The sequence below is a fragment of the Medicago sativa genome, chromosome 6, assembly GCF_051527215.1.
Source record: "Medicago sativa cultivar Bolivia chromosome 6, Bolivia_mono, whole genome shotgun sequence".
Taxonomy (NCBI): Eukaryota; Viridiplantae; Streptophyta; class Magnoliopsida; order Fabales; family Fabaceae; genus Medicago; species Medicago sativa.
Window position 1 is genome coordinate 61,541,531 of NC_140754.1, and position 13,246 is coordinate 61,554,776.

At 40.2% G+C, this 13,246-nt stretch overlaps 1 pseudogene; it reads right to left on the minus strand.

Moving 5' to 3' along the window:
* Positions 1 to 2,740: 2,740 nt before the first annotated feature.
* Positions 2,741 to 12,846, minus strand: LOC146916107 (uncharacterized; annotated as a pseudogene).
* Positions 12,847 to 13,246: the final 400 nt, after the last annotated feature.

Sequence of the window (13,246 nt, forward strand, 5' to 3'; positions counted from 1 at the left end):
GGAGTTGTTTTCGCTATAGGAAGGTGTTAGGCACCTACAACGACTATAGTATTCTATAGGAACCGTCTTTACTTTCTACACGTGCACTTTATTTTTAAATGCTATTTGAAAACGTTATTTGCACCTGAGGGTTTGCTAGGTTAAGAATTGGAGTGAGAAGAATGTGTTTGAATTTTTGTTTTATTGGACTTGGAGAAGTTTTGACTTCTTGCCTACATACCCTTTTAAGGGATCAAACTCCATGTAGTTCTCTTCCAAAAATGTTTTTGTGAGTTAAGTTTGATTTTAAAAGTTTGAAAAATAGAAGTTGAAGAATAGAAAGAGGCCTCATGGGCTTGAGGATTGGAAAAGAGTGAGGTTGGTCAATTTATTAACAAAACTTTAGTCATAGTATTTAGCAATTGTTTTATCATTTATTAAGAAAATAAAAGGGAAAATTCAATGGGATTTTGATCCCAAGGTTTCTTTGGAAAATTGTTTGAGTGAAGTTGTTCACATTTTTTGGAAAAGAGAATTTTTCTAAGTATCGTGATTCCTAAGCATACATCTAAAGCATACATTCCCTAAACATACATCTAAAGCATACATGTGATGTGTGTGCATGTGTCGGTGAGTGTCGGTGTACATCTTTAGAGTCCATTGTCTGTTACATAGGCCCTAGTTTACATGCTATGGTCTTGCAAGAATTTAAATGCATAAAAGAAATTACAAAAATTCCTAACTTTACATTCTAAGTCTTTGCATGAAAATTAAAGTGTAAGAAAATAAACTATAAGAAGGTGAGATAAGATGATGAATGCTTAAAGGATGGATGAAACATGATGAAATTGTTAGTAATATAAGGCATAAGGGAATAGAGGTATAGGCAAGTAAAAATGGCATAACAAAATGACAAAAATTAACAACAAAAGAAAGCATCAAAACTTAACAAAAAGAAGCAAAATACATCTAAGAATGCATCACTAAAACAAAGCAAATACATGACCTCTAATCCTCACATCATGACAATTTTTCAAAGGTTTTATTTCAATCATAATCATGAGAATTAGGAGAAAGTATCAAGCCAAGAATTATGACACGTTCATAGACATATTTTACACTTTATTTTTACAAACAATATCCACATAACTTGTAACACAATAAATTAACAAATTGCATTCACAAACAGTAAAAAGGGACACAAATCAGAGGCAAACATATCACAAGATTGCATATCAAGTATCAATATCAAATTGACAAAATATCATAGCAAAACATAGCAAGAATTCCCAAGAATTTAACAAAGAAAGCAAACAAATCATAAGAGACGTCACATATACTTTTATCAATTTTTAACATGTAAAACATTCACAAAAATATCAAGAAATACATCAAAAGCACATAGGAAAATTTTTAGGAATTTTTACAAGATTTTTAGGTAAAACAGTGGTGTAAACAACAACATACAGTGTCAAAATAGCAAAAATGTAGAGCAAAACGAATTTTAACAACAAAATTAGGCCCAAGCCCAAGTACAGGTTAGATCTGGATCACAGGAGACCACAGGAGCCGTTAGATCGATCCAAACGGATCAGACCTAGATCTGACGGTGAAGATTGAGGGAAAGATGAACCAGGAGTGCACCAGACCGGTCCACTGGTTATATAAAGGTTTGAAACCGGTCTGGTTTCATTTCCTCTTCTCCTTTCTCTCTCTTCACTAGTTCTAGTGAGAGAAGCTCTCGCTTCTCTCTTCTCACCGGTGTTCTTCCCTTCGCCGGTTTCTGGAAAGAAACGGCCGGGGGAGATGAAGATCGGCCGGAATCTTCATAGATCCACCGGAATCTTCATCTTCTCCGGCGTGATTACCAGTTTCCGGCAACACTTCAAACAACTCCGATCTTTATGATTCTAAACCCTAATCCACTTGTTTTTTCGATCTAAACACAAATCAAACACCAGAATTGATAAATAACCGGTGAAACGTTGTAGATCTACATTTGAAGTTACGGTTTCAAATCTTTTTCGATTTTTCCAAAGTTTTTTCGAAGGAAAAGGTTTCTAAATCACCAATCTACTTCGATTCACCATTTAATCACATATATAAACCTTCGTTGAGTCTTTGAAATGAAAAACGAGAAGGTTTTGTGAAGTTACCTGAGTTTAATCGGAGATTCGAACAAAGAACTCTTCGGAGAACTTCACAGTTGCTTCAGATTCTTCTGGTAAGTGTTTTGAAGCTTCTGGAAACCGAAAATAAATCGGTGAATCTCTTCTTCTTCTTCGCCGGTTCAAAACCTTGCTTCGATCCTTCTTCTTCCCTCTCAAACTCTTCTTCGTGATCGTGATGAATTCGTCACTGTCAGTGATGAATTCACACTTGAATTGCGAAGAAAGTGATTCGGTGATGAAGATTTGATGATGAATCTCTAAGAATCGTTGCAATTTTGTTGAAATTGTGTTGAATTTGTGGTTCTAGAATTCCAGGGTTTGAGATTGGGGATAAAGTTCTTGAACTTTCTGAGTTTTGGATCGTAACTGAATGGAGAGAGAAACTCTGATTATGTTTGTGATGTGGCGTGTAATGAATGGTATTCGTTCTGTGCATTGATGATGTGGCCTTTATATAGGTGACATGTGTACTTGAGACCCAATGAGCTTGTGACATGTGTCCCTGGACCAATTGGCTCGGACTTGGACTGATTTTGGCTTAAGGACCTTTTTGCAATTTCTAAAAATTAAGAGACTGACCTGCAATTATTTTAAAAACAAGGACCAAACTGCAATTTGCAACAGAACTAAAAAACAGAGTTAAAAATCTTTGAGGGACTAAAATGCAATTTTAACAACTTTGAAGGACTGAAATGAAATTTAAAATAAAATTGGTTAAAATTGGTAAATTGAAAATAACGTAAAGTGAAACAAATAAAAAACACAAAAAGGACTAAAATGAACCAACTACAATAATGAGGTACTTTAAAGTAACCTCTCTGTCAAAATTTTATGTGAAATGACCAAAATGTCCCTAGGGACTAAACTGACTCAAAATGACTCAAATGCAATTTTTGAAATGGATTTTAACATGGAATTAAAGAAAGGATCTATACAAACTAATTGAAAAGACACAGAGACAATTTTCAAAGATTAAAAGGAGTTTTAACACAGGAAATGACTAAAATACCCTTTTCAATGATTTTTGCAAATGTGGTTCAAATATAATGCAGAGAAATATGCAATTGATCAGAGACAAATTCAAATGACTTGAGATGCAAGAAAAACCTTTGTGTGGTTTCAAATGCAAGAAAATATAGACAAAATCACAATTAATAACATTTTCGAGTAACAGCAGTAAATTTCAGATAGAGTAGAGTAAAATATCAGAGTAAAACAACAGTCAATTACAATCTCTCAAGAGTCAAAGACCCATCTCAGAGAGGAGAAAAAACATTTTGAGCAAGTATTTTTAGGTCCAAAATTAGGGTATGACTGCTGCCCCTATTTAAGTTTCTTTGTCCGGAGGGTCAAGAGACGAAGTCTTTGACTTGACGAGACGAAGATACTTAAATATTAACATTTGCACTGTTTTTGGACATAAAAATACGCTCTCACATTTTCGAAAATATGAATGCCATGCAACATTTTGATTATGAATGCAAGATAAACAAAACTGGAGTCCTCAAGATATGTCATATCACTGGGGATCTAGATAGACATTAACAGGGTAGACAAACAGGGGACAAAGGGTAGGTACAAGCTGTTCTTTGGAGCGAACTAGCCACTTGACCAAGTAATACAAACAAAAAGACGGGTACAAGCTGTTCTTCGGATCGAACTTGCTACTTGACTGGGGATAGAAGTACAAGACAGATACAAGCTGTTCTTTGGATCGAACTTGTCACTTGACTGGAAACATAGACATATAGGCAGATACAAGCTGTTCTTTGGATCGAACTTGCTACTTGATCAATAACACAACATGCAGGCAGGTGCAAACTGTTCTTTGGATCGAACTTGCTGTTTGACCGATAACAAAACATAAGCCGGGTACAAACTGTTCTTTGGATCGAACTTGTCGTTTGACCGGAAACGCAGGCATATAAGCAGGTACAAGCTGTTCTTTGGATCGAACTAGCCACTTGACCAATAACAAAACATATAGCAAGATACATGGGAAGCTTGATTTAGCAGGATACAAATTGAGAGTAGATCGACATTGACTTGACTTGAAGATAGACATGACCATTATTGTTGGCCCAAAAGAAACTTTCACAGAGATTTTAACATAGACATCAAATTTGCAGGTAGAAACATGGCCAAGTAACGTTGGCTCACAGAAATTTCACAGGAGTTTTCACATAGACATAAACAGAGACTTTAACAGAGACATTAACAGGGGCTTTAACAGAGACATTGAATTGAAAATTGAGATTGAAAGAGACATAGGCATTGAATTGAATTGAAAGTTGAGATAGAAAATGAGACATGTATGTATGGTATAACAATTTTACAAATGCATGAGCACATAGAATGCATGATTATGCATGTATGAATGCTTGGAAATGCATGATTTGTTTACAATTTGGCGGAGAAGTTTCACAGATACAGACAAAACATTAGAAGATTGGGCACGTAGTGGCTCGTGCTATAACATATACACATGGGAATCCTCCCTGGAGAGACCGTCGTTGAGAGATGTATCGAAACCATGGCTGAGGGAAATATATCACATCACATATACAAAACTTGCAGAAGAGGGAACCTTGGAAGGTTCTTTGATACAGGTCGCCATTGCTAGGCGTGTCAGTGCTGGGTAAACATTGGATGTTCGCATCTGTGGTCAATGCTTTTCATATCATTTTTCATTCTTTCATTTTTCATTCTTCAATCCTATTTTTGCATGAACCGCCCTTTCGGGTTTTCGATCCACCGGGAATACATTCTTTTTTATTGCCCCATTTTTGCCTGAATTGCCTTCATAGGTTGTCAATCAGCGGGGTGCTCATTTTTGCCTAAGCCGCCCTTTCGGATTTTCGACTTAACGAGCTTTTCATTTTCATCTTTTCACTTTTCATTTTTCATTTTTCATTCTGTTTTTTCATTCTTGCCATTGACCACAGATCATCCTAGGGAACAACCTGCTTGTAACATGTATTGAAATAGACATTGACACAAATTTCTTCATGCATGATTCACTGGAATGTACCCTATTGCTCATGTTTGCTTTCAAAATAGACAGAAAAAGGTTTTTCAATTTTCAAAGATGTTTGTTTAGACATTGACATTACCAAATAGAAAGAAAATATTTTGTATATAGCATTGAAAATAGAAAGAAAATAGAATTTCAAACAAAAGCACAGGCTCAAATTGATGTAGAAGAGTGAAAGTCAGCCCAAGGCATAACTCCACGGATTTACAAAGCTTGGAAAATGGTAATTTTATTGGTTGGTGGTACATTGAACACGATGACCACTATATTTCATAGAAATTTTGAATTCACAAGTACAGAAGCTTCTGATGAAGACGGTCATTGACAGCTGCAGATGCCCCAAGGGGTGATGGTGATTTGCCAGATATAGTTACTTGTCTTTCATTTTCAATCTCATTTTTGCATGAACTGCCCTTTCGGGTTTTCGGCTCATTGAGACGCTCATTTTTGCCTGAGTTGCGTACAATCTCAGCGAGCTTTTTCATATTCATTTTTTTTGTCCCTAACTTTTGCCTGGATCGCCCTTTCGGGTTTTCAATCCACCGGGAAGCGCATTTTTGCCTAGGCCGCCCTTTTGGGTTTTCGACCTACCACGCTGTTATTTTCATATTTTTAGACAAAGTATTTCTTGACTATATCGGCATTTACAGGATTCGGAAGTTCAACACCATCCATGTGTGTAAGGATCAAAGCACCGCCAGAGAAGGCCTTCTTGACAACATAAGGACCTTCATAGTTAGGTGTCCACTTGCCCCTTGGGTCGGGTTGCTGACTTATCTTTCTTTTCAATACAAGTTCGCCTTCCTTGAATTCTCGAGGTCGGACTTTCTTGTCAAAAGCATTCTTCATACGCACATGATACAACTGTCCATGAACCATAGCATCCATGTGTTTTTCTTCAATCAAATTCAACTGATCATACCGACTTTGACACCATTCAGCCTCAGTCAATTTTTCTTCCATGATCACTCGAAGAGACGGAATCTCCACTTCTAGAGGGAGGACTGCTTCCATACCATATACCAGAGAGAAGGGAGTTGCCCCTGTTGAACTGCGCACTGTAGTACGGTAACCATGCAAGGCAAAAGGTAGCATCTCATGCCAGTCTTTGTAAATAGTGACCATCTTCTTGATGTTCTTGTTAGCGGCCTCAACTGCACCATTCATCTGAGCTCTATAAGGAGAAGAGTTGTGATGTTCAATCTTGAATTCTTCACATAAAGCTTGCATCATGCTATTGTTCAGATTGGAACCATTGTCAGTGATGATCTTGCTAGGAACACCGTATCGGCAGATGATGTTATTCTTGATAAATTTCACTACCACTTGCTTTGTCACATTAGCATAGGAAGTAGCTTCAACCCACTTGGTGAAATAGTCAATTGCTACTAGAATGAAACGATGTCCATTAGAAGCCTTTGGCCCGATTCTTCCGATTATGTCAATGCCCCACATAGAGAAAAGCCATGGGGAAGAGATAACATTGAGGGCATGTGGAGGCACATGAATCTTGTCAGCATAGATTTGACACTTGTGGCATCTCTTGGCATGTTTGTAGCAGTCGTGCCCCATTGTCATTCAGTAATAGTCGGCTCTTAACAATTTTCTTGACATAGTGTGACCTGTAGCATGGGTTTCGAAGGTACCGTCATGTACATCATGCATCAATTTCTCAGCTTCTTGTTCATCAACACATCTCAACAAGACCATGTCATAGTTCCTCTTGTATAGGATTTCTCCGTCCAGAAGGAATTTGCTAGCTAATCTTCTCAACATTTTCTTGTCTTTGTTGGAAGCACCAGGTGGATATTCATGATTCTGCAAAAACTGTTTGATGTCATAATACCAAGGCTTTCCATCATTCACATCTTCATCAGCTCGACTATGCACTTTTTCAATAGTAAACACATGAGCGGGTCTATCAAGACGCTGTACTTTGATTATGGGCACATCATTCCAGTGGTTCACCCGAAACATGGAAGACAAAGTAGCAAGGGCATCAGCCATCTGATTTTCATCCCGAGGGATGTGGTGTAGCTCAACCTTTGTAAAGTATGTCAATAGCCATCTTGCATAATCACGGTAAGGAATCAACTTCTCATGATGAGTTTCCCATTTGCCTTTTATCTGATTAATCACAAGCGCGGAATCACCGTAGATGTCAAGATGTTTGATCCTCAGGACAATTGCTTCTTCAATTCCCAAGACACACGCTTCATATTCAGCCATGTTGTTCCTGCATTCAAAAGTTATTCGGGCAGTAAAAGGAATGTGGTGCCCCTGCAGAGTTACAATAATGGCCCCAATCCCTTTACCGTAAGCATTGACAGCACCATCAAATACCAATCCCCATTTGCTATTGGGATCCGGCCCTTCGTCAATCAGCAGTTCCTCACAGTCTTTTGCTTTCAGATACATAATCTCTTCATCAGGGAACTCAAACTTGATTGACTGGTAATCATCAAGAGGTTGACAAGCAAGATGCTCAGCAAGGATACTTCCTTTGATTGCTTTTTGAGCTTTATACACAATATCATATTCAGACAACAACATTTGCCAACGTGCAATCTTCCCAGTAACAGCAGGCTTTTCAAAGATGTACTTGATTGGATCCATTCGGGATATCAACCAAGTTGTATGATTCACCATATAATGATGCAGGCGTTTGGCAGCCCAAGCTAAAGCACAACAAGTCTTTTCAAGCATTGTATATCGAGTCTCACAGTCGGTGAATTTCTTGCTCAGATAGTAGATAGCATGTTCTTTCTTTCCAGTCTCGTCTTGTTGACCGAGAACACATCCCATGGATTCATCTAATACTGACAAGTACATAATCAAAGGCCTTCCTTCCACTGGCGGGACAAGGATAGGTGGTTCCAACAGGTGTTCTTTAATGCTATGAAAAGCTTCCTGGCATTCATCATTCCATACAACAGGCTGATTCTTTCTGAGCAATTTGAAAATTGGTCCACAACTAGCAATCATGTGAGATATGAACCTAGATATATAATTAAGGCATCCGAGGAAACCTCTGACCTGCTTTTCAGTTTAAGGAGCCGACATCTCTCTGATGGCCCGGACTTTGTCAGGATCCACTTCGATGCCCCTTTTGCTGACAATGAAGCCTAGCAGCTTTCTAGATCTTACACCGAATGTACATTTGTTGGTATTCAACCGTAGTTTGTACTTTCTCAATCTTTCATACATCTTTTTCAAGTATACAACATGCTGTTCTTCGTCACTTGATTTCACAATCATATCATCTACATATAGTTCAATCTCTTTGTGAATCATATCATGAAACAAAGTAGTCATACCCCTTTGGTAGGTAGCACCAGCATTTATCAAGCCGAAAGGCATTACCTTATAACAGAACGTTCCCCATGGAGTGATGAAGGATGTCTTTCTCTATCTTCAGGAGACATCCGTATCTGGTTATAGCCAGAGAAACCATCCATAAAGGAGAACACTTTGGATTGAGCAGTACTGTCAACGAGTACATCAATATGAGGCAATGGGAAGTTATCTTTTGGACTGGCTTTATTCAAATCTCTGTAATCAACACACATCTGAACTTTCCCATCTTTCTTTGGCACCGGTACAATGTAGGCAATGCACTCAGGATATTCAGCTGTCATGAGGAAACCCGCATCAATTTGCTTTTGCACCTCAGCCTTAATCTTAAGAGCCATGTCTGGACGAGACCTTCTCAATTTCTGCTTGACGGGAGGGCATTCGGGTCTTGTCGGTATCCGATGCTCCACAATCTTGGGATCTAGACCCGGCATGTCTTCATAGGACCATGCAAAGACATCTGGATAATCATAGAGAAGCTGAGTAATCTTCTTTTTTACTTCTGGCTCAAGTGCAGCACCAATTTTGATCTCCCGCTTGTTCTTTTCAGTACCCAAATTAACGAGCTCAATATCTTCCTGGTGAGGCTGAATGGCTCTTCTTTCTTGCTCAAGCAGTCGAGTGATCTCATACGGTATCTCTTCATCATCCTCCTCATCTTCAGCTTCATATACAGGGAATTCAAAATTTGGAGGAACCATAGGGTCACTGTGTTCAACGGGTTTATTATGGTTCAATCTGCATAATATGATTGGGATGATTTTAGAAAAAGGTTTTTCATGCAGATTTTTGAAATTAATAAGAAAATAAAGATGTTTTGGTTTTTTTCTGGCATTACCATTATTTCCAAGAAAAAGACACTAAAAAGTAAAAAAAACAAAGAGTCGCGGAAAAGACGACAACTTTTATTGATAACGGCAATGCCGAAACAAACATGCCCTTACAAAGACATCACTTTCGCCTTGGGCAGAGCGAAAGGATTGTTATTTTGAAAACAAAGAAAAGCATGAGCAACAAGACACATTACATGGAAGCATGCATGACTAAAGGAATATCAATGGCCTCCCAATTTCTCACGGTGCCTCCTGGTACAACAAACACAGGCACATAACCACTCTCAGCAGCATCTTTGGCAATAGCGTTGATAAACCCAGCACTGTAGAAAGTTCCTTTTGAAACGCCTGAGGTCGGGGAGAACCCAAGGCCCTCTTTGCGCTTATTCTCCAGAATCTGTATCACTTTGCCCCAGCTGGCAGCTTGCCCTTCTTGAACATCTTTCTGGGCGTCTTTTAATGAGGTCATAGTAGCACTAGCTCTCCGAGGTTCCGCACCTTCAACAGTCAAGCCTTGAAATGACGTCCCTTCAGCGGACCCTGCTTCAACACAAGAGAAAGATGACACTTGGCTAACCAGATACGCTTCTTCACCATGTACAGTGACAAGCTTACCATTCCTTACAAACTTGAGCTTTTGATGCAGAGTGGAAGTTACTGCCCCAGCATCGTGAATCCACGGTCTTCCGAGGAGGCAACTGTAAGAGGCGTTGATGTCCATGATTTGGAAAGTGACTTGGAACGTCTCTGGTCCATTGGTAATTGGCAGATCTACTTCTCCAAGAACATCCTTACGAGATCCGTCAAAAGCCTTAACCAAATAGCTGCTTCCCCTTAGAGAAATTCCATGATGACTCAACTGTCTCAGTGTAGACTCAGGCATTACATTTAAGGACGATCCAGTGTCCACCAACACATTGGATATCATGTCAGACTTACAGTGCACTAAGATATGCAAAGCTAAGTTGTGGTATTTCCCTGCTTCGGGGAGTTCATCGTCACCAAACCACAAGTTATTACAAGCAGTAATGTTACCCACTATTCCATCGAACTGATCCACGGAGACTTCATGATCAACATAGGCCTGTTCCAGTACTTTCATCAACACTTTCCTGTGAGCTTCCGAGCTCAGGAGCAAAGACAAGATGGATATTTTTGACGGAGTTTGCAGCAGCTGGTCTACAATCTTATAATCGCTCTTTTTAATGAGCCTCAAAATCTCGTCCAGATTAGACTCTTCAATGGACTGGCCCGATGGGCTGGCATTCTTGTCAACAGGAGGAGCAACTGGTGGAGTTACTGTGGCAGCAGGTGTAACAACCTTCTTCTGGAACAAGGGTGGACGGACCCTTCCACTTCTCAGAGTTGTAGTTTCTTCCGCAATGTTATTAACCTCAGCTGGGGATACTAGAGGCACTTCTACCCCATTCTCAATCATAGTCGCATCATACCTGTAAGGGATTGCTTTAGTAGAGGCATAAGATACTGGGCCAGGTAGCCTGATCACTAAGGGTTCGACTTTCCTTGTCTGAGGTACACTCTTGGCTGGGGAATCATGAAACAATGGCATAATCACACAAACGTCACTGGCAACCAAGTGCTTGTTGTCCATTAGACTCTGTATATCACCCTGCACAGTATAACAACCCATGGGATTCTGAAGACACTCTGAACAGGAAGCATGATCGTGATTAAACAAGGAAGCTTGGCAAAGCTTGACATGTAGCGGCACCAAAGGAGTAGCAACATTACGGACATCTAAAGCGGGGACTTCTCGAAGAACCCGAGATGTTTCAACCTTATCAAAAGTACAGACTCCCTCGAAAGCCTCGATCATGTTAACAGCCGCATGGTTTGGAAGTGGGTTGTCAAGAACGTGTGGGACACTATTTTCAAAAGTCAACTGTCCCCTGTCTATTAGATCTTTTACAACGTACTTCAGAGCATAGCAACCTTCAACATCATGGCCTTGAGCGCCCTGATGGAATTCACATTTGAGATCCTGTCGGAACCTGGGAGGCAATGGCGTAGGTGGAGGCTTGCCTGGTCTGGTGACACAATGTCCTTTAGCAAGTAGAGTTGGGAGCAGATCAACATACCGCATTGGTATTGGTGGAAAATAAGGCCTGGGCCGAGGACCCTGTTGTGGTTGCTGCTGCTGTTGAGCAGGAGGCTGTTGTTGTACCGGCTGAGCAATGGCACTAACGGGTACTGGTGGTTGACCCGGTGGCAGAGGATATTGCTGGTAGAATGGTGGGAAGAAAGGATGTTGAGAGTACTGCATATATTGGTAGGGTAGAGGTAACTGAGCAGCATTAATAGGAGCGACATCAGCTGTAGACTGGTTACCGGATACCATCCCTACTTCGGATTCCTTCTTCTTATGGTGGCCATTACCATACTTCTTTGGCGCACTAGCTGAGGACTCACCTTTTTCAAGAATAATGATGCCTTCTCTGACAGCATCCTCTAGACGAGTTCCCATAGTAACCATCTCGGAGAAGTTATTGGGTGCAGAGACTATCATTCTTTCAACATATTCCTTCTTCAAAGTTTTCAGGAATGTCTGTGTCAGTTCTTCCTCATCAAGCCGAGGAGAAATACGGGCGGTTGCCCCTCTCCATCTCTGAGCATATTCACGGAAGGTTTCGTCTGACTTCTGAGATAAAGACTTAAGAGAATCCCAATTCGGCTTCAAGCGGGTGTTAAACTCATAATGATTTTCAAAAGCAGCAGCGAGTTCCTTAAAAGTGTGGATATTGTCTTTACTCAAGCCAGTGTACCAGTCTGCCGCATCTTCTGTCAGGCTGTCCTGAAAGCAGTGGATCATTAGTGCATCATTATCTGCGTAGTTGGCCATCTTCCGGACGTACCGAATGACATGGCTATGTGGACAAGAAGATCCATTGTATTTGTCAAAATCTGGCACTTTGAACTTCGGAACCTCAAACTGGGATACCAGGCATAGATCACGAGCCTTAGCAGAAACACTGTTCCCACGGCTAGCTTTGACCTCACGGAGCTCTCCAGCTAGCTCTCTTAACTATTCTCTCATAGCCTCCACTATAAGGTCATGTCCACGCGGAGTGTCAACATCGATTAGCTGTTGCACAGTGTGTACAACAAGATCGGTAACAACAGTAGTCACTTGAGGCATAGAGGTAGTTGTAGAAGCAAAAGTTGTTGCGGGAATCTGTCCTTGATTAGCAATACCAGAAATACCAGCTGCAGTATTAGGAGCATAGAAAGCTGAGAGTCCATAAGGGCGTCCATTGGGCATAACAAACCGAGCATCAGAAGCCACTGTGGACAACGGGATGGATGGAATCATTTCAGTAGTAGCTGGGACAGACGTGGCCGGTTGTTCTTGTGCAACCATCAAAGTAGACATAGCATCATGAGCCTTGGCCAAGTCTTCTTTCATAGCTGCCAATTCGGCGCGGAGCTGAGCATTCTCTTCTTCGAAATTAGCCATGTGTCTCCTTCTATATAATCTGGTTTGATGAATTATGGTCGGTTGGTAAACCTTGCGTGCACGAGCCACCTTTCAGACTGCGGCGGAAAAACTAGGAGGCAATGAGCACGAGGGAAGTTTTTTGTGACCAATGAATGCATATGATGCATGAAATGTGTAAATGCATATGTAAAAAAAGACTCTTTTTGTGTTATCGAAGGGTTTTAAACAAATTAGAAATTTGTAAACATCACTAAACAACTGAAACATCATAACTAGACGAAACACGCAAACATCACAAGGTCTTACAAGATAATTCCCTTCGAAATGCTAAGCCAAAGGATAGACTTTAAAGTGTAAAACAACATAAAAACAACTGGAAACAACAACAGGAAACAGAAATCCTCAAGCATAGGAAGTG